Here is a 21,573-nt window from a genome sequence, read left to right as displayed (position 1 = left end):
GTATTGTAGTAGTTTGTGTAGTGTTTGACAGATGTTGCTGTGCTCCCCTCAACATTTAAAAATACTCTGTGACACTGCTGTGTGTTCATAGCAGCCAGCATGGTTTGGGAACTATGGTCTTAGCAGCATTAATTGCAAAACACCGGTAATGACTTAAATGCTCATTAATTGGAGGATGTTTAAACGATAGTGTATCTATGTGACAGAATACTATGTAGGAGTCAAAGAGAATGAAACAGATCTGTGTATATCGGTTTAGAAAGATCTCCAATACATGCCATTAAGTAAAACTTGGAAATTTGTAGGGAAATAACTATGATATATACCATTTAAAACACATACATGTATATACATGTATACGTACACAAACACACAGAGTGTATATATATATATATATGTATGTATACACACACATATATACATATATACATGCATTTTGTGTGTTGTGGGTGACAGACATTTTGTGCTGGTCCCTGACGCTCGCTGCTCTGTCTGGGGTGTTCCCATCCGGTATTGTTCGCCGCTCTGAAGTATGCAGTAGATAGCCCAGGCTTCCCCCTCAATAGCGGTTTCCCTTTTTCCAAAACTGCTCTGTCTGGCTCTCCATATTCCATTCTTTTCTCTCCCCTACAATTTTTAAATAATTAAGACAAAATTTTAAAGGAATTATATTGTGAAGGGAGTAAACTTAAAGTTATGCCCTGTAGGACTTTCTTGATGATAGAAGATCAATCAAAATCTTAAGACCTTACTAAGGAGCCCTCACTTGCAGAGCCTCTGTCTCCAACTCAGTTTTCCTGACCTCAGGTTCATGCATTTCTCTCAAACTGTGTCCTCCTCCTTCTACACTTTCCTGTAAGTGGCGTCTCTTGTATGTCACACAGGCAACTCCAAACCCTGCCTAGTACATGGTCTAATTCCCTGTGGGATCCTGCTTCCCTCTATGGTCCATCTCCCTACCTCCCCTGGCATGTTTCCTGTAGGCAGTAACCACCCCCCCGCCCTTATCCATGCGGGATATGTTCCACGAGCCCCAGTGGATGCCTGAATCCCTATATATACTATTTTTTTCTAAAAATACATACCAGTGATAAATACCAATGCCTAATTTGTTAAATAGGCATAGTAAAAGACTGTCAATAGTAACCAGTAATAAATTAGAACAATTATAATAATATATTATAATAACAATTGCGTGAATATGGTCTCTCTCTCTCTCTCTCTCTCTCTCAAATTATCTTGCCATACTGTACTCACCCTTCTTGTGATAATGTGTGATGATAAAATGCCTGCACGATGAGGTAAAGTGAAGTGAGTGATGAGGCATGGCAACATTAATGTCAGATCGACCTTTCTGACTGTGTGTTGGAAGGGGAATCCTCTGCTCATCTGCATCTAGACCACTGTGGGCTACAGGTAACTGAAACCAGGGGTAAGGGGAGGACTACTGTACCAGGTCTCTGGTAGAAGTTGGAAAGTGTTCTCTTGGTCAATTCCGACCATCGCAATTGCTCAACAACGTCGTTTGCACACACACTCTAGCTCCCAGGCACCACACACCTGTTTCTGCTTTAGGGCTTTTGCTACAGCTTATTTCTGACATTACTGTCCATATCACATTCTCACAGAGGCCTTTCCCAACCTCTCAGTTTAAGAAGTCTCCCAGGTAGAGTTGTGACATGAAATACAAGAGACAGGACTTAGTTTGAATCTCAGATAAACAATGAATATTTTTTTGTAAAAGTATGTCTCATATGTTGCATGGGACATATTTATTTATACTAAAAATAAGGTTATTTATTTGAATGTAAACTGAACTGTCTCCTGTTTTATTTTTATTTGTGGGGGGGGGGTGCCTGGGCACATGAGTGGGGGAGGGGCAGAGGGAGAGGGAGAGGGAGATAGAATCTTAAGCAGGTGCCACACTCAGCGCAAAGCCTGACACAGGGCTCCATCCCAAGACCCCAGGATCATAACCTGAGCCGAAATCAAGAGCCAGACACTTAATTGACTGAGCCACCCAGGTGCCCCTCCTGTGTTTTTATTTGCTAAGCCTGGCAACTCTCCTTCTGGTCATTTTCTAATATAACACCCTATTGTACTTTTCTCCTGGCACTTACCACTGCATGATATTCTCTTGTTTATTGAATTTTGTTTTTGTGTTTAATGCCTGTCATCCTCCACAGGAATGTAGGGTCCGTGAGAGCAGGAGCCCTTTTTGTCTTACTCCCTATTGTCATCCCAGAGCCTAGGATGCTGCCTAGCATATAGTAAGTAGTCATTATACTCTGTTTAGGGGATGAACACACGTCTTCCAAAGACAAATGTTAATTATCAAAAGTAGTCCATTTTACACTGCAATATTCCCTACCTATCTTGTACCTTGTATTTTGTGAGGAACCCATCTTTCGTGGAGCTCTGTTGTCACATAATTACACATGGGTGCAGTTAATTCCTTACCACTCCTGATTGTGTCCTTCAGAACTGCTAAAATAAGAAAGGAGTCATGTAGTCCAGTTACAGAAAGAAAAGCTTTGAAAAGGCCATTTAAGAAACGAACAAAACTTTATTACATTTAGTGATCTTGATAAAGAGAAAGGAGGTCATGTATTTTACCAGGCATATATATTTTAACGAATCTTTTTAAAACTTTAGTAATAACAGGGGCGCCTGGGTGGCGCAGTCGGTTAAGCGTCCGACTTCAGCCAGGTCACGATCTCGCGGTCCGTGAGTTCGAGCCCCGCGTCAGGCTGTGGGCTGATGGCTCAGAGCCTGGAGCCTGTTTCCGATTCTGTGTCTCCCTCTCTCTCTGCCCCTGCCCCGTTCATGCTCTGTCTCTCTCTGTCCCAAAAATAAATAAACGTTAAAAAAAAAAAAATTAAAAAAAAAAAAACTTTAGTAATAACAATCAAAAATATATCAAAATTAACTCATAGGATATTGTTAACACATTAGGTTGTCCTGGGGTTAACTTTAAATGGTTTTTGGCAAAAATCTCACAATAAAGCCTCTATTAATATTTTTGAACTTTTTTTGTAGATGTAGTATTATATGAAATTCATAAATTTTTTTAAAAAATTGATTTGTTTTTAAGTTAATTGGCTTTCTGGTAGTCTAAAGAAAGGTAAACAGTGTTTCTTGTTCATCCTGGTAAATGATGTTTTTTCTGGATATTTGTTTCCGTGGAATACAAATTCTCCGGAACGTGAATCTTATTGATAGAGGATAAAGTTCTATAAGATCTTTTTCACAAAAAGTTTCTATATCTTCTTTGGGTGAATTTGGCTAAGTGATCATTAGGCAAAACGGTCTGAGCAAAATTCTGAGTCGAGCAATTATGAGGAAAATCTAATCAATATAGACTGATGTTGTGTAATTCAGATCTCTTTTTTTCCTAATTCCAATGTAAGGATCAGGATTTTAGATTACATAACTGTAAATCGTGCTCTGTTTATTTACTTGAAGTCTAAATTGGTGGTGGTTGGTGTGTGTGTGTAGAATCTAAAAATGTACATGAAACCTTTAATAGATTTTAAGTCTCCATTTCATTTGTATGCAACGTATGTATAACATATCAATGTTTTGCTTTCAGCACACAGATCTCTCTTGGACACTGGGGATCAAAGCATCTATCTATCATGATATTCAGAACTCTCCTCCAGTATTAACTAAGGATGTTAGATTTTGCAGCTTCTTTCAGAGCAGTTGCTAAGGTGGGTCAGCATAATTAGAAGGCTTCCCTTCCCCTGTCCCCGAAAGCAACTAGGTTTTGCTTGAGTGAAACAAATAAAAAGCAGGAGGCTGGCCAGAGGTTGTAAAGAGTGGGCAGTGGGATCCCCCAGAATTCCTCTTGGGTGTATCCTATCTTCTCTTTTGTTTGGTGAGTGTGTGTGTGTGTGTGTGTGTGTGTGTGCGCACCCATTAGCTGATGAAACCCCCTTCGCGTTGAACTGGGACGGAACTAAGTGAGCAGGGTGTAGCTTTGGAGGGTTCTGAAATCTAAGAACAAGCTTCCTTTCCCACCACTTTATGCTGAGTCAGTTCGCGGCAGAGTGCTCTGCAGGATCTAGAAGCCTTTGTGTTCAGATTATTTTACTAGCTACAAAAGCCACACCCTTGTGCTACACAAACAGAACACTTTGTCCTTCCAGGAGGTCCGTACTTTGACCACAGCCCTGGGATTTCAAAGCTGCCTCACAGTGGCTCGCCTATTGTGATGTAAAGTGTTAGGCCAGTGAGAGTCTCCGAGTTATAATGCAGATTTTTACGATTGTGAGCTCTGGGGCTCACGGGCCAGTGGAAGCTTTGAACAACGACCATCACTTAAAAACGCCTCAGAAATCCATGCATTACACTCTCACAAAAGAAAATAGTACAGTGACAGTGAGAAAGAAATGGAATAATGTGTTTTGATTTAGAAAAATCCAGACTTTTATTTTCTAACAACACGTATTCATTTAGAGCAAATACAGGCCCCCCCCCCCCGGCCCCCCCAGCCCCTCCACTCCTTATCTGTGGTTTTGCTTTCTGGGGTTTTAGTTACCCGCAGTCAACCATGATCTGGAAGCAGATGATCCTCCTCCGGACCAGCAGTCAGAAGTATTATCATATCTATATGTCGATAGGAGCCTAACCCTCACAGTGTCCACATCACTCACCTGACTTGTCCCATCACGTAGGCATTTTATCACCTCCCACCATCACAGGAAGGAGGGAGAGTACAGTACCTTAAGATATTGTGAAAGAGAGAGAGAGAGAGAGAGAGAGAGATCACATTCACATAACTTTTATTATAGGATATTGTTATACTTGTTCTATTTTATTATTAGTTATTGTTGATCATCTCTTACTGTGGCTAATTTATAGATTAAACTTTATCATAGGTATGTGAGCATAGGAAAAAAAAACATAGTATATAATACAGGGTTTTGTAGTATCCATGGTTTCAGGCATCTGCTGGGGGTCTTGGGACATTTACCTGGCAGATAAGAGGGGACTACTGTCCCCATTTAGATTTGTTAGGATAGTAAATTATCCATTGGTCCACACTGGTACCAGCAGGAAAGAAGTGGCTGGAGGGCTGAACTTGGAGGCTAAGCCACACCTGGCAACCTAAATCTCCAGCTTCTTCCTAGCATAGCAGCAATCATTTTCATGAGATCTTAGTCATATCCTTATTCTCAAACAAACTCTGTTACAGGCTCCAATGCATTTTACATAATATTATATTTCTAACTCAATACGGTAATAATGAAACTACCTTTACGTGAATGGTGATCACTGCCCTATGCACTGCACTGTACTAAATGCTCCATTTTCTCCTTTAATTCTCAACATAAACTTGTTGTAACTTCTGCTGTAATCCTTTTTTCACTAACAAGGAAAGCGGCTTAGAGGTGTTAAATCTTTAGACATGGTCACTCAGTTAATGAGAAGAACTGGGGTTCTAACAAGGCCTGGTAGATTCCAGAGCTCAAGATCATAACTTGCAAGCCCATTAATTGCACGAGACTTTGCACTAAATTAAGGAGGATTTTGAGAGGCAGCCTGGACAAACTGGAAGGCCAGAGGACTTGCTTTGAAGTGTTGCCCTAGGAAGCACACTGGTTTTACTTAGATGGGATGCCAGTTGTGGGGCCTAACCAGCTTTGTCCCCCAAACCCTTGGCAAAACCATTTCCTCTCCTAATGCTTTGCAACCTTCATAAGATAATGTGGGATATCATTTTTCCTTTAGCCAAGTAGATCTTAGTGAATTCTCCCTTTTCACTATTAGCACCCCTCTTCCTGAAATGCACATTCATTACCATCCACCAAACTATATCCTAAACTGTTCTGCGAAGTGAATTTCACACCAAAGTTATTGACATTTTTTCTGAAGACTCATAGACCACTCCTGCAAATTTCAGCCATTACAAGAAATATTGTGAAGCAACCTACCCCTGGCTTTTTTTCTTAACGAAACCTAATTGTATCTGTCTGAGGCATTTAAAAAGTTTTGACGGGTGGGGGTATGAATGCTCATGTTTTTATTCTTTTATTTTGATACGTGACTTTAATAGCAGCCAAAAAAACTAGTGTGTGTGTGTGTGTGTGTGTGTGTGTGTGTGTGTGTATACAATTCTTTTGGTAAGTCCTCAAACTGAATACAAATGATTCTAAGAAGTGTTTCTTTCATTTCTTTTTGTAAATGTGAGCTGATTTGGTCACTTTTTTTCTGAAAACACACTCTTCTCATGCCTTCTGTGCCACCACAGTCCTCTGATTTTCTTTCTGTCTCATTTGCTGTTCTTCCTTGCTCGTCTTTGCTAGTTTTTTTTTTTTTTTTCTTGACTCAACTGCTCCATCTTGGAGTACCTTGGATTTGACTTTGATCTCTCTCCTCCATCTCTTCTCTATCCCTCTCTGACCTTATCCAGCCCCATCCGAATTTAAAAACCCTCTCTACACTGAAGATCTAACATTTCTATCTTCAGTTTTGACATTTCCTCTAGTTCCAGATGTCTAGTCCATGACTCCCTCCCTATGTACAATGACAAGATTTGTCACATATACAAAGAAGGACTTTTAATTTTCTCTCAGAATGATTCCTCTCCTAGTCTCGTCCATCTTGGTTATATTTAAACTGCTACATACCATGTTGTTCATGCCATTTCATAGTCTCTTGTTTCTGTATCTCCCCCATCTCTGTCATTCTTTTCTCTCTCTACAGACTAGCTCTTCACTGTGTATTACTTCCCAGTGACGGTGCTGAGGAGAGAGGGACTGAAGCTTCTGAATTCCAACTCCAGCCCTGGCTTTGTAAAGAAAGTCATTTGGATAAGCTCTTGTTAGCGGTCTGTCCTGACCTTAGCATGGGATTAAGGTCATATGCTATCATCAGGCCTCACCTCTAGTTATGAGTAAGGCAGTTTTTCAGAGAAGGGTGTGAGATGGGCATACATCCTGGTAATTGTTTACAATCATACCAGATTTATTTTTATTTTAATTTTTTAAATGTTTATATTTTGAAAGAAAGAGAGACAGAGGGCAAGCAAGGGAGGGGCACAGAGAGATGGAGACAGAATCCAAAGAGGGCCCAGGCTGTGAGCCATCAGCACAGAGCCTGATGTGGGGCTCAAACTCAAGAGTGGTGAGATCGATCATGACCTGATCCGAAGTCGGACACTTAACCAACTGAGCCACCCAGACACCCACAGATTTTCAATAATTTTTACAGTCATGGTCCCCTTGACTTGAATGCTCATGTAAAAATTTAGAAAGAATCATGCTTTTATCAGTAATGATTGTAGTCAACAGACTTCTTTTTGTGTTCCAGCATTTCTTCTTTTTCCCTGTTGATTAACAAAGAACTTGGACTGTATGATTTCCCAACCGACCCTAACATAAGCTCTTTCTTAAGTTCAGCCCAGCAAGTTTGTTTCCCTTTATTTCTTTACTGAATGTGCACGCCTAGTTTGGACCCTTTGCCAAGTAGGCCTTTTGGGGGTAATCTGATGTACTAAGAGTAGCAGTGACTAAGTAGCCTTGAATTCAACCAGAGTCTGTTAAAATTGATGTAATTATAACCTTTACAATATGATCTTGAGTAACTGGTGGGGGGGGCGGTGAGGAAATGCACTACAGGAATTCCCCAAAGAAAAGAAATCTAGTGAGAGAAAAAAAGAATACAGCAAATACTCTTAATTTTGACAATTCAAGGGAAGTCTGATGGACGATACTCACCTTTCTTTAGCCACAATCTTAATCCATACTAAGTCAGTGCATCACAGAAGGAAAAGTTGAATTGTATGCTAAGATTTATCTTTCTAAAAAAAAGTCACATTCATGCCCGCCCTCAAAAGGGGGAGGAGCTTCTCTCTTCATGAACTAGAGTTATTCATCTTATTTCTTACCTCATCAGTTTCTCAACAGTAATTTTCAAACGGAAATCTACTAGGCAGTTTTGTTGGGATGGGCCTTCCTTTCTAGCAATGCAGTTATTTCCATTTAATAATTAGATAATTGTTATGGAAATTCCCTCTTAAAAACATTACTTTAAAAAACATTGTACAACATTTCTCCTCAAACTTCTTAAAGAATGCGTATGTCACACCAAGAATAAATGATGTGAAATTGCTTTTCCGGGACATTGTTCCATTAGAGTGAAAGTAAAACAGTGTTTTAGTAGCCCTTTGCTTCATAGAATAATCATCATGACTGTCATTGTCATGAACTAATTTTGGTCTATTTGAAGACAGAATTCTCTACATGATAGCTAAATTGTTTTGATTACTTGACATGTCACAATATGAAAAATGGTACCACTGAAATTTCCTCACTTTTCCTCCTTTATTGAATCTGAATTATACACCCAAACTGAGAAAAATCAGTCATTGGATAATGAAGATATTCACAAGCAAATGAAAACAGGAGTGTATATATATACATATATATATATATATATGTGTATATATATTTTAAAAAGGATGAGTTGCATAATAGATTTTGTGTTATATAAAATCCATTTATCTTCATGAATGGTGTTGCCACCAGTTTTCAAGCAAACTGATAAAAAAATCTTTGGTAGAGCAGTACAGCCTATGGAGAAGATTCCAGTGGGATCCTTGCTCTGCTTCTTCATTGTTTTCTTCTTATTGGAAAAAAAAAAAACAATGAGAATGATCACTGATAAATCTTCAAAATTTCTCCAGAAGGAGAGAAGTATAAACTCTTCTCAGAACACTTGCATTGGATAATGAATTCTGTGGTCAGATGAGTTTAGGGACCAGTACTGTATTCCATGATTTTCATAAAATTTCCATGATTTCAGCCATGGTCCAGCCTCTTCTTTAGTGTCACTATACAGCCAACCACCTTAACTGACTGAGCCACCCAGGCGCTCCTTCCTCCCTCCCCCCCCTCCCCCCGCCCCCATAGCTAGCCATCTTTATAACATGTTCTCCTGGAAGTTCCACAGACAATTCAAACTCCAAAACTGAACTCAGGGTTTTGGGTTTTTTTTTTTTTGTTTGTTTGTTTCGTTTTTTGTTTTTTTCTTTTTCTTTTATCTGCTTTCCTACATCCATTTCCTGCCAGCTATCTTCTTGTCCAAGCCAGAAAACTGATATTCATCCCATATACCTCTCTCTTTGTCATTTCCCTCCCCCCAACCTTGGTCAGTCATCCAGTTCTTTTTATTTCATGCCTTTCTGATCTCGCTGACACTTACTCTTTTTCTCTATTGTCCATCAGGCCGCTAATCTAGGCTCTCACTTGCAAGGCCTGCATTTTTCTCCTCTTCCTCCAATTCATCCTTCACACTGTTGACACAGATTTCCTACACAGCTCTTGCCCAGCAGGTCCCCTATTTATACTTTTTAAGTGGTTCCCCTTCAGGGTAAATGTCCTCCCTCCACTCTTTCCCCCTCAGATCTTCTGTCTTCTTTTCATGAACCCTGTGTTTCAGAAGTTCCCTAAAATTGATGTTCTCTGTCTTCCCATCACTGACTGAACATACTATTGTGCTGAAAACACACTTCCTATCCTTTTGCGATAGGCCAATTCCTTCTCATTCGAGGCTCAGCTCCTGTGTAATCTTCCCTGATGCTGAATAATGTGCCCCATCCTCATGCTTCCTAAACACCTAGTACATAACTCTGATATAACACTACAGGGGAATGTGATGGTCTGTGGCTAAAAGAGTATTGCCCCTGGAATCAGACAGATCTGTGTTTGAATCATGGATCTACTATTTATTAAATAAAAACCCAGAAACGTAGTTTAACCTCGACAGATCTCAGCTTTTTATCTGTAATTACTTATATTGATAATACCTGCCAAATGGAGTCCATGTAAGTTTTAAGTGAAACCAAGTGTATAAAAGCATAAAAAAAATAGTGCCTGGTGTAATAGGTAGATATAGTTGGGTCTCCCCCAAAACTGTGGGTGTATCGTGTTCTTAGGATTCTCAGGGCTGGGAATAGAATTGGTCCTTTGAGATTCTGACATCCTGTCAGCATTTGACACTCTTGCCAACTCCCTCCTTCAAAAATACAGTCTCCTATCTTGGGTTTCCTGACATAATTCTCATTTACATTCTCCCTACCGTTCTGGCTACTCTTTTTCCATATATTTTGCTGGGTCATTTCTCACAACAACTGTTTCTCTACTCTCTTAGATTAAATCTCAGAGGCATGTGAATTAAACCGGTGAAAGACAGGTTCATAGAAAAGAAGGCATAAAACTTATTTTTTTTTTTTAATATTTATTTTTGAGAGAGAGAGAGAGAGAGAGCACAAAGAGAGGAGGGGTAGAGAGGGAGGGGACCAAGAATCCAAAACAGGCTCCATGCTGACAGCAGAAAGCCTGATGTGAGGCCTGAGCTCACAAACCTTGAGATCATGACCTGAGCCGAAGTCAGATGCTTAACTGACTGAGCCACCCAGGTGCCCCTAAAATCTTATTTTTTATTTTATTAAAAAAAAAAATTAAGTTTATTTATTTATCTGAGAGAGAGAGAGTGGGGGAGAGGCAGAGAGAGAAGGAAAGAGAGAATCCCAAGCAAGCTCCACACTATCAGTGCAGAGTCTGATGGGGGGCTCGAATTCACACACTGTGAGACCATGACCTGAAGCAAAATCAAGAGTCAGATGCTTAATGGACTGAGCCACCCTGGAGCCCCTAAAATCTTATTTTTAATTTTACACACATGGGGACTCCACAGAAAAGAAGTAAAACTTCCCCCGAAGAGTTTTCATGAAGGTTACATAAGGTAATGTGTATAAAGCACCTTGTATTATAAGAGGCACACAGGAAGTTCAAAATAAGTGTTAGTTGTTGCTATGATCCATTACTACTGTCTTCAGCCCGTCAGCCATCCAACATTAGTGATCTTTTAAAAATGCAAATCAGATCAAATCATACTTCTGCTACAAACTCTTCAATGGCTTTGTGACATCTTTAGAAAATTGACCTTTACAAGACTTGTGTGACTATGATCCAGCTAGCTGTAGTTGAAAGTCCCAGCACGATCTTATACTGCTCTTCCTGTTGATTTTTCCCCCCAGAAATTCTGGATTTCTTTCATTACTTATGTATATGACCCTCTTTTGCAGGCGGGTTTGCACGCTTCTAGTTCTTTCTTATCTGACATACAGTCCTGGCAGTCGCTCCCTCCAAGTCCCTCAGGCTTTGGTTGTTTAGGAAATCCTACTCCTCTTTGAGTTTTGTTTTGTTTTCCATCATGTCTTAGAGGAAAAAAATTAACCAACTTTTTGGAGGTGGGCTTGTTCTTTTGGGTTCACTTCTTCCTTTTTTGCAGTGTTCCTCACGCTTGTGATTTCTTTCTTTGCCCATTATTCTCATGTTACGCTTTGATGATGGGGAACATCTCTGTCTTCTTCCTGGTTGCACTTCCAGTGTATACAGTGTGGAAGATGCTCAGTAATTCAATATTCACTAAGTGAATGAATATTATGGCCAAAATGTTGATAATTTCCCATTGATTTTTTGCATATTTCTTCTCTCTTAAATCTTAAACCAAAATTTTCTCTAGTCTAATCCAGAGATTAGATTCATGCCATCTAATAACTTTGATTATTAGATGTGTATGAGTATTAAGAACAAATGAACGATGCTCTAAAAGTCATGAGATTTCTCTCAGAGAAATGTCTACATCTGCAAAATTTTCTTCAGAAAATAAGTTCCCAGGCCTGATACATTTTTGATGTTCAATGAATAAATTATTCATTCAATAAAATTGAGTGTTCTTGATTATAAAAATACTTCTTTATCAGTACAGCATATCAGTATGGTTGCTATTCTGTTTATTATGACAAAACTGCTTTCAGACATATTTTTACCATGAAAGGGGACATTAGGTTTTATATGGATAGGACTAAATATTTCATAAAATGTTTTTTAATTGTGGTCTAACTTTTTCTATTCCTCAATATACTAGTTTATAAATACAGAATTGATTGGTTCTATAAGCTAATGGAAACCGAGGTCTATTGTATTAAAAGTATTGGGACCCCTTAGATTGTTTTACGTCTGGTTCGTTATTCTTTAACAGCAAAGAGCAACTTTAGCGTTTTCTTCCTCCAGACTTGTAGCAGGTCATGAGATTTGCCCATAGCATTACCTTTCATCATTTTATTGCTCATTCTACCTTTTTAAAAAATCTCCTCACTGTCCCACGCAGCTAAGATAAATGGGAGAATAACTCAGTGGAGCTCACCCTTTTAATTAGTCACTCGCTTGGACTCTGAGCAACTAAGCCAGCACCCACATTGCCTCCAAGATTTATAGCCCAGGGTGGTAGCTATAAATAGCCCATTTCTATCTACACTTAAGTTTCAAAAAAAAAATGGAGTGTTGCTGTAGATAAGGTCAAAAATAAGGTTTAGTGGGGAATATAATTCTGGAAGACAGCTAACCACCGCTTTAGAAAATATTATAAGAAAAGAAAATTTGAGTCTTAGGTCTTTACTGTTTCTATACTGTCATGAATCTTGATACCTGCAGCTCTAATATTGTTTACTTCACACAGTCCCTCTGTGCCTCAGATATTAGCTCTTCTCCCAGGACGTATATGGTGAATAGTGATTACATGTTGCCATCTTGACTGTCTAACGTATGCCATGGGTTGTATTATCTCTAATTCTGTAATCCCATATTTTTTACATGAAGAAACTACATATCAGCATGGCTAAGCAATGTGCCCAGATTCCTCTATATAGTAAGTTAGGGGGTCTGATGTTCAAATCCAGACATTTCTGACTATAGTCTGTTCATTTTGCAGGGTACCACATTGCTTATCCTCATCATTGCAGAGCAAGACAGGACTGAATCCAGAGGGCTGATCTCATTATGATGGAAATCACAATGATGGAAAAATCTTCCATCATTTTTCATATCTCTTGCAACTCCCTGTCCCTTCCCCCCACCGGGTAGCATCCATAGGCTCCTTCTTGGTCCACTCTGTCCACTGCTTATACCTCCCTCCACTTTTGGCAGTTGACCTTCCTTAAAGGCATTGCATTGAGAGACTAAGAGAAAAATTACCAGGTGTACTCACAACTGCAAAGAAAAGACCTCCCCCCCCCCCCCCCCCACCTTCCCGGGACCAGCCAGGGCGTGCCCGGTTGTGGTCTGACCTAAAGGCGGGAACCAATCAAGTTCTGCTGAGTGGTTTGAAAAAAAGGCGGGAACCAATCAAGTTCTGCTGAGTGTTCAAATTTAAATGTCAACCAATAACAGCTCTGTAACCGAAAAAAATCCCTAACTTGTTTGTGCCTGTCTATAAAAGAAGCTGTAAGATCCTCGCTCGGGGCCTCTTGCGTCACTGGCAACGAGTGCCCAGAGGTCCGGGTTCGAACCTGCAATAAACGACCCTTGCCGCTTGGCTTTGGCTCTGGACTCTGGTGGTTTGTTCTTGGGGGTCTTTCGAGTTTGGGCATATCAGCATCATCAAAATACTTTCCATTAAGAGCTAGGTCTACTTAGAGCTGGGTTTGTTCATAATAAAATGTCAGTTTTTGAACAAAGTACCAAATGAGGGCAGGCCTCAGCTAAAAATATCTATAGAAATCTCACCAATACAAATTTGTTCCTTAAGTCACTTAAAATTAAATAATTTCCCTGAGGGAGTTAATACTTCTTGCCACTGTTTAACTTGAACTGAATGTTTTAGTCAAAAATTTTTTTTCCTACCAATAAACTGGGACCAGCTTTCCTGAGTGAGTGTATGGGGGGTGGTGCAGGGTAGAGTGAGGAGGAAGGGAAGACAGGCCCGGGTGAAAGAGGATATTCATGAGGTCAATTTTGGATACTGACCTTTCTAGGGAGAGCAGTTCTAGAATAAATGCTATTCGAATTGGAACTGCTAGAGCCTGGCAAAATCTGTTCCTTGTGAGCACGAGGCACAAGGAACATGGTTAGGTCTCAGTCCTGGAAATGAGATGTTTCCCAGTGTGGATAAGGGTGGTGCTTGAACTCTGGAAAATTGATATTGTATTCCCATCTTCACCCGTTTATTTCTTCATAGCAAAAGGCTTCTGTCTGAGCATACTTTCTTTCATGCATTCTATGTCCTATATATGTCTTGATGACAAATTACTAGGTTGCATGCTACCCACTCAACTTGCCTAAAGAAGTTTCTCGTAAGCATCCTGGGGACTCTCATCAAAGAAATGTGCAGAACATATAACTGGCTTCATGGAACTGGGACATTTGTTAGGAACTGACTCTCCTTTTTTCCCTTTCTGGGGCCGCATGGTCTCACTTTTTTTTTTTTTTTTTTTTGATGTTTATTTATTTTTGAGAGAGACAGAGATAGAATGCGAATGGGTTGGGGCAGAGAGAGAGAGGGGCACAGAATCTGAAGCAGAATGCAGGCTCCGAGCTGTCAGCACAGAGCCTGACCCGGGGCTTGAACTCACGAGCTGTGAGATCATGACCTGAGCCGAAGTTGGACGCTCAACCTACTGAGCCATCCAGGTGCCCTAAAAATTATTTTTATTTTATTTTTTTCCATTATGGTAAGTGTACTCTTTAATCCTCATCCTCTTACCTACAACCATCAATTTGTTCTCTGTAGCTAAGAGTCTGTTTCTTGGTTTGTCTCTCTTTCTGTCTCTTTTTCTTATCTCATTTGTTTTGTTTCTTAAATTCTACTTGTGAGTGAGATCATATGGTACTTGTCTTCCTCTGACTGACTTATTTTGCTCAGTGTTATACTCTCTCGCTTTATGCATGTTTTTGCAAATGTCAAGGTTTCATTCTTTTTTTATGGCTGAATTGTGTGTATACCTACATATATAAAATCACTTCTTTGTCCATTCATCTGTTGATGAACACTTGGGCTATTTCCATATTTTGGCTATTGCAAATAATGCTGAAATAAACATGGGGGCACATCTACCCTTCGAATTAGTGTTTTTGTATTTTTGGAATAAATAACCAAAAGTGTGATCCTGGATCCTAGAGTAGTTCTATTTTTAATTGCTTGAAGAACTTTCATACTGTTTTTCACAGTGGCTGCATCAATTTACATTCTTACCAACAGTGCATGAGTTTCCTTTTTCTCCACATCCTCACCAACACGTGTTGTTTCTTGTGTTTTTTATTTTAGCCATTCTGAGAGGTGTGAAGTGATATCTCGTTGTAGTTTTCATTTAATTTCCCTGATAATGAGTGATGTTGAACATCTTTTCATATATCTGTAGGCCATGTGCATGTTTTCTGCCCATTTTTGAATTGGATTATTTGGTTTTTGGGTATTGAATTGTATAAGTTCTTTATATATTTTGGATATCAATCCTTTATCAGATACGTCATTTGCAAATATCTTCTTCCATTCAGTAGGTTGCCTTTTAGTTTTGTTGATTGTTTTCTTCACTGTGCATAAATTTTGTTTTATGTACTCCCAATAGTTTATTTTTGCTTTTATTTTCCTTGCTTCAGGAGACCTATCTGGAAAAATGACCAGTATCAGAGAGATTACTGCCTGTGCTCTCTTCAAGGGTTTTTAATGGCTTCAGGTCTCACATTTAGATCTTTAATCCATTTTGAGTTTATTTCTGTGTATGGTAAAAGAAAGTGATTCAGTGTTATTCTTTTGCACGTGAGTGCCCAATTTTCCCAATACCTTTTGTTAAAGAGACTAGGGCCACATGATCTCTTGTCCCAGCGTCTCTGTAGGTGTCTGCTGTACATTTTGGTCCCTGGAGACTACTCTATAAACATTTGCAGAATTTCTGTTCCGGAAGGGTTAGTGACAACAGTCTGTGGTGATTGTGGTGGGAATGTTTTGGGGCTAATATAGAGGCTGTGAGCAAATAGTTTTAAATGAGACTGTATATTTGGATGGGATTATGGGGGTTTAAAGCACCCATCACACTATCATGTGTCCCCTTTCCATTTGGCCCGTCTGTGAGTATCCTGGCAGTTGACTTGATGTGGCCTTTCAACGTCTTGCCTCCAAATTCCTGGGCCAGAGATTATAGTTGCCCCAAGTTTTTTTCATCTGGTGAAAAATATCAGTGCTCTGCCTGCTGTTAATAATTCTTTCCTCGTCTTGCATGTTCTTTAGCCCAAATCAAGAAAGACTGGCAAGAAGATGCAAGTGAACAGCTTTCCATCATAGAGAAAACTTGGAGCTTATACCTTTTTAGATGTTGTTACCTTACTACCTTGGTATTTCTTTTGTTGTACTTGTGAAAGACAAATCAAGAATCCTGACTTAGCATGAAAAAGGAAAACAAAAGCACCCATTGGTAAAAGCCTTCCTCAAATTCCCTGAACCAGACATCTCCCATTTCCTTTGCTTAAGCTCATTTCCTGACAGCCAGCCTTGTGCCTTTCTGAGCTCTTTTATTGTAGTTTACTAAAAAACAAGCGGGTGAGCGCTCTGCCTTTTTGCTCGCTAACATCATCTTTGGAAGGTAGCTTCTTAGACTTTCCATCTATGTGATTTCTTTGATGTAATTCATTTTTATACACACATAAAGAATTTTAAGAATAACTTTATTAGTACTTTAAAAAGTCTAGAAATATATTTGTCAGCAAAATTATATACCTTTTTTGTTTTCAGATTTTATGCTTACACAACAACAACAAAACACTGAACTCTTGCGCGCTTACTTTAAGGAAATCGTTTTCTTTCCTCTGTAGCTTTTGGGAGGAAAGCAGCCCGATCCTTTTTTTAATCTTTTAATTTGTGTCAGTGTATAAAGTCGGACATTTCTTGATTATATTTCTGAGAACTTCTTCCTATAAGGTTTGACATGCTTGGTTGTCTTCATTGTTTCTTTCTTCTTTGCCATGCTTTTCTATTTTAAGCATTTACCTAAACGCTATTTCTTATAACATTAGACAACTTCATCCAGAACTCTCACTTTTCTGGGTTTTCTCTTCTTCGTACAATAAGATCCCCCTCCCGCCCCGCTTTGGTCTGCAGTTTAGGCCAGAATGTGTGTCATCATTAAAAACAAAACAAAACTAAGCCACACACGCAGGCTTCAGCTCTGGCTGGCTTCCAGGATTCCATTAGCCAGACAATGGGCGGCCCCAGTCAACAGGCAGGGGGGCGGGAGGAAGCCTGTCTTGCCCTCTTTGGGTGTCCGGACCCTGAGCAGGGTCAATAGCAGGTTGAGGCTGGAAATGGGGTGGACTGATTGTTTTGCAAATAAATGGTGGTGATAAATATCAGACAAGGCCTGTTCTACTTATACTTGTGTTTAAAAATCAATTAAATCTGGTAGCGTGTATTTAAAACTCCATTTTACAAGTTTATTTATTTATTTTTTCCCTCTTAGAACAGTTCAAATAAAACTGTGACCAATTTTGGAATAACTACAGCCAAGCAAGAAATGGCTTAGTGGGAAGCTAAAAATAGATGTCTTCCTTTAGATTTTTTTTTCGTGTTTATTTCCAAAAGACTTGCCAGTGTACTTGGGATTATAGTCTGAGGACTAACGTAGTCAAATAAAACAATGAAAACTGCAAGGATTAGCATTTTATTGCATAAAAAAAAGTAATTGCTGCTTTCTCTATTTGGATTTCCGAATTCTTCCAGTCCCTCAGCAATGTTGTATCAGTCTTTGCAAGAAATTGCCAAAAGTGAAGAAGACTGAAAGATGATCAATGTACGAGTCTAAAGTTATATTTCCGAGGGAACATTTTAATTTAAAAAACAACTCACACATGTAAAACTCAGTTTACCATATGTTATTTCAGTTACTCCTCCAGTGACCCCTGCAGTTCCTAGAATGTACAGTCCATGAAGGTGGGGATCTTGGGTTACTAATCATGGCATCCACAGATCACTGGGGAAGGCTGAATTCTCAGTCCCGATATGAAAACCTCTCAGAGGGGACCAGGGGACAGACATCTTGTACTTGTTGAAACAACATGCAGGAGCGATGCTGGAGCTGTGCAGGCACTTTACACACATCATTTCATTGACTAACAGTGCTTCCCTCCCACTCCCAACCACCCTCTCCTCAATCAGGTGTTAGAAATTTTCATCACAGGGGCGCCTGGGTGGCGCAGTCGGTTAAGCGTCCGACTTCAGCCAGGTCACGATCTTCAGGTCCGTGAGTTCGAGCCCCGCGTCAGGCTCTGGGCTGATGGCTCAGAGCCTGGAGCCTGTTTCCGATTCTGTGTCTCCCTCTCTCTCTGCCCCTCCCCCGTTCATGCTCTGTCTCTCTCTGTCCCAAAAATAAATAAAAAAAACGTTGAAAAAAAAAATTTAAAAGAAATTTTCATCACAATTTACAGATGAGTAAACTGAGGCTCAGATAAACCCACTCATTCTTACCAAGCATTTTTTTTTTTAATCTAACGCACAACAATGAAAGAATTACATGCTCTAAGTTGCACAGCTGCTAGTAGACAGATCTAAGACACTAATTCCACACGTTATGCTTCCAAATACCAAATGTCACCTGTTTACTGCATTTTTTTTTTTTTTTTTTAACTCACTCTTGTGCAAATAGTGAAGACTAGGGAAACCTCATAAGATTGGGCTGGAGTAGATGTAAGAATTTAGGTTTTGCTTTGGGAAGTTTGGCGAGGGTCTGGAAGGAAGACTGCTATCCCTCTCAGTATGACGGGAAAGGACAGGAAAATGGCATGGAGTCCCCACATAGGCACAACTGGCAGGAAGGTTGGAAAACCGAATTCAGTCTTAAGATTTCTGTTTTGGCATGTGCCTTCCCTGTGACCTTTTCCTTGCCAGAGAAACGCTGGTTCTTTGAAATTTATTCCTTTGTCTCCTTTCTGTTTTCCTCACTCTTTAAGGAGTAACTGTGTACCCAGTCTTGTAAAGAAAAGTAGGGTCTGCCGGTTTGAGCTTGGAGAGAAGGGTGAGCATGTGGGGAGAACAGTTTACAGGTCTCATGATCAACAGTTCGTAATTTTTCTTTTTAAGTTTATTTATTTTTGAGGAAGGGAGGGCAAGGAATTGCAGAGGAGGGACAGAGGATGCAGAGCAGGCTCTTTGCTGTCAGCAGAGAGCCCGATGCAGGGGTTCAATTCATGAACCCATGAGCTCCTGACCTGAGCTGAAGTTGGACACTTAACCAGCTGAGCCACCCAGGAGCCCTGATCCACAACTTGTTAACTTGGTTATTCTGAGTTTCCACTTAAGGGTACCTATTACCTTTGAAAAACATCCATTCCGGGTTATTTCTATAATATGAGCATGAGTCAGGTGTGGGGGAAGGCAGTGCTGATGAACCGGGAGGAAAACACCATGCGTGAGGTAAGGCAGACGATGATTCCTGTAAGTAAACAGGATATGGATGACTTGAGAAAAGCACATAAACAACCAGCATTTTAGGCACTGCTTTCACCAACCTTTCAACTTACAGTAGTTGCGTTTGGCTATAGTGTTTCTATGTTTCTATTTTATTTTTCCTCTTCTTTTATATTTTAACTTATTTCATTGTGACCACAAATCTGATGTAAAATATTAGTAATTCTGGATTTTGTGTTAATGAATTTTAAGAAACACTATCTAGTAGTATTTGGATTCACAGTGATTTTTTAAATTACTTTTAACAAACATGAGAGTGAATGAAAATATTTTTTTCTCTCTTTTTTTTTTTTTTGTCTGTGTTTTTTGGCCCTCCCTTAGAACTTTTTTTTTTTTTTTTTTTTTTTTTTTATCAAAGGATGACAGGCTCTCCAACGACACCCAGCAAGTCTCTTAAAAATATTGATAAAGCTGTCACCACAGACACATTCTTAGCTAAAGGAATATCAACACATTACTAGTGTTAGAAATTTGTGTTTTATAGAAAAGACATTTTTTAAGCACAAGGTCTAGCAAAATAATTACAAAATATGTACACATGATTGTGTTGATACAAACATTTTTAACCTGCCATAGCACTTGAGCTTCTGATTTTACTCAACTTCACTGAACTCCTCTGACACATTTTAACTCCCGCAAGCAGATTATTGGATGAAGAAGCTGAGAGACCTCATTCTGGTGAAGTACAACAGTAACTAAAATACGTATAATCATACAAAGTAAAGAATTCTGATGCATCTACTATGACTAGTTTATAAAGCAAGCGTAGATTAAAAACAAATGTGCTTCTAAATTCACCTGCAGTTGCCATTGCAAGGGAGATTTTGAAGAAAAGGTTAAATTCAGTGGGGGAAAAAAAAACAAAAAACAAAAAACAAAAACCTGGTTAGTAGCTTGTTATTAAGCTCTTTATTTTAACATCAAAAGAATGCATGAATCCAGGCTGCATACTTTCCAGTTGGGTTATAGGCTTACTCATACTCTTAAACTTCTTCAGTCAAATATTTTCTTCAACTTTTTGACTTAGTGTAGTAGTCAGTGTTCTCCAGAGAAACAGGAAATAGGATGTGTGTCTATCTATCTTTCTATTGTGGGGGAGGAAAAATAATTTTCCTTCTACCTTTCTAGCTTCTTGGCTGGGAACCTCTACCCTCTCACCCCTTAGTAAAAGACAGATTAGCAGGAGAAGCACAAACAGAAGTTTAATCACATGTATACTTCTTATATACATGGGAAAGACCCAGGAAAACTGAGTAACTTCCCTGAAATGACCCAAGTCACCACCTTGAATACCATTTCCAGCTAAAGACAAAAGAAAGATGTTAGGGGCGGGGAGTCAGTTATGGGAGGTCACCAGGAAAAGCATAGTACTCAAGGGTAAACTGTTGGGCAGATTTAATTCGTTGCCTTCTTCACTGATAAGAGTTCCTAGAGATTTAGTCATCTTCCTCCTCCTGCTACAGATGGGAGACACCCTTACAAATGGAGATTTCCCTTATAAATGTAACTCTCTTACAAAAGGGTAACTTTCACTTGGTTTTCAGAGCTTCTCCTGTGTCTGCAGTGTCTTAAAAATAATGAGCTACAGATAGTCCTCATGCCAAGGAAACACAATTTGGGGTAGCAAATTTTGGTCTCCTTTACTATCTATCTATCTATCTATCTATCTATCTATCTATCATCCATCTATCTATTATCATCTATCAATCATCTATCATCTATCATCTATCTAGAGATTCATTTCTGTATTTTAAGGAACTGGTATACACGATTGTAGAGGCTGCAAATCCAACATCTGCAGAATAGGCTGGCAGACTGGAGATGCAGGGAAGAAGTGAAATTTAGTTTGAGTCTAATGACACTGTTGAAGTTGAATTCTCTCTTCTTTGGGGGAGTTTAATCTGTTCTCTTAAGAAGCTCTCAAGTTCTTGGATGAGACCCAGCCACATTATGGAGAGTAATCCAATTTACCCAAAGTCTACTGATTTAAATGTTATTCTCATCTAAAAAATACCTTCACAACAACATCTAGGCTGTTTTTATTTATTTATTTATTTATTTATTTATTTATTTATACCAAATATCTAGGTACTGTGGTCTAGCCAAGTTGAATCACAAATTTAAACATCTGTGTTGGCAATTACAAAACCATTTATTTAATCTCTGAAGTTAGATACTCAAGTTAGATTCCCTGAAGAGAGAATCAATCAACACCCTATGCAGAATGGCAATGGAGAAATTCTCCATGGGTTCTATGGCAGATATTTGCTG

General features: G+C 39.3%; 1 long non-coding RNA gene across 1 annotated transcript; it reads left to right on the top strand.

The window, feature by feature from the left end:
* The first annotated feature begins 1,927 nt into the window (after window positions 1-1,927).
* On the top strand, window positions 1,928-13,308 carry LOC147583234 (uncharacterized). The gene is made up of 4 exons (XR_015246627.1): window positions 1,928-2,270; window positions 3,593-3,713; window positions 6,712-6,901; window positions 12,784-13,308. It is a non-coding gene; the product is annotated as an uncharacterized LOC147583234 (long non-coding RNA).
* The last annotated feature ends 8,265 nt before the right edge of the window (window positions 13,309-21,573 follow it).

Source organism: Puma concolor, chromosome A2, assembly GCF_028749965.1.
Source record: "Puma concolor isolate L17-30 chromosome A2, mPumCon1.1.hap2, whole genome shotgun sequence".
NCBI classification, from domain to species: domain Eukaryota; kingdom Metazoa; phylum Chordata; class Mammalia; order Carnivora; family Felidae; genus Puma; species Puma concolor.
The sequence above is the reverse complement of the archived record's forward strand: the minus strand, read 5'-3'. Positions and strand labels throughout refer to the sequence as shown.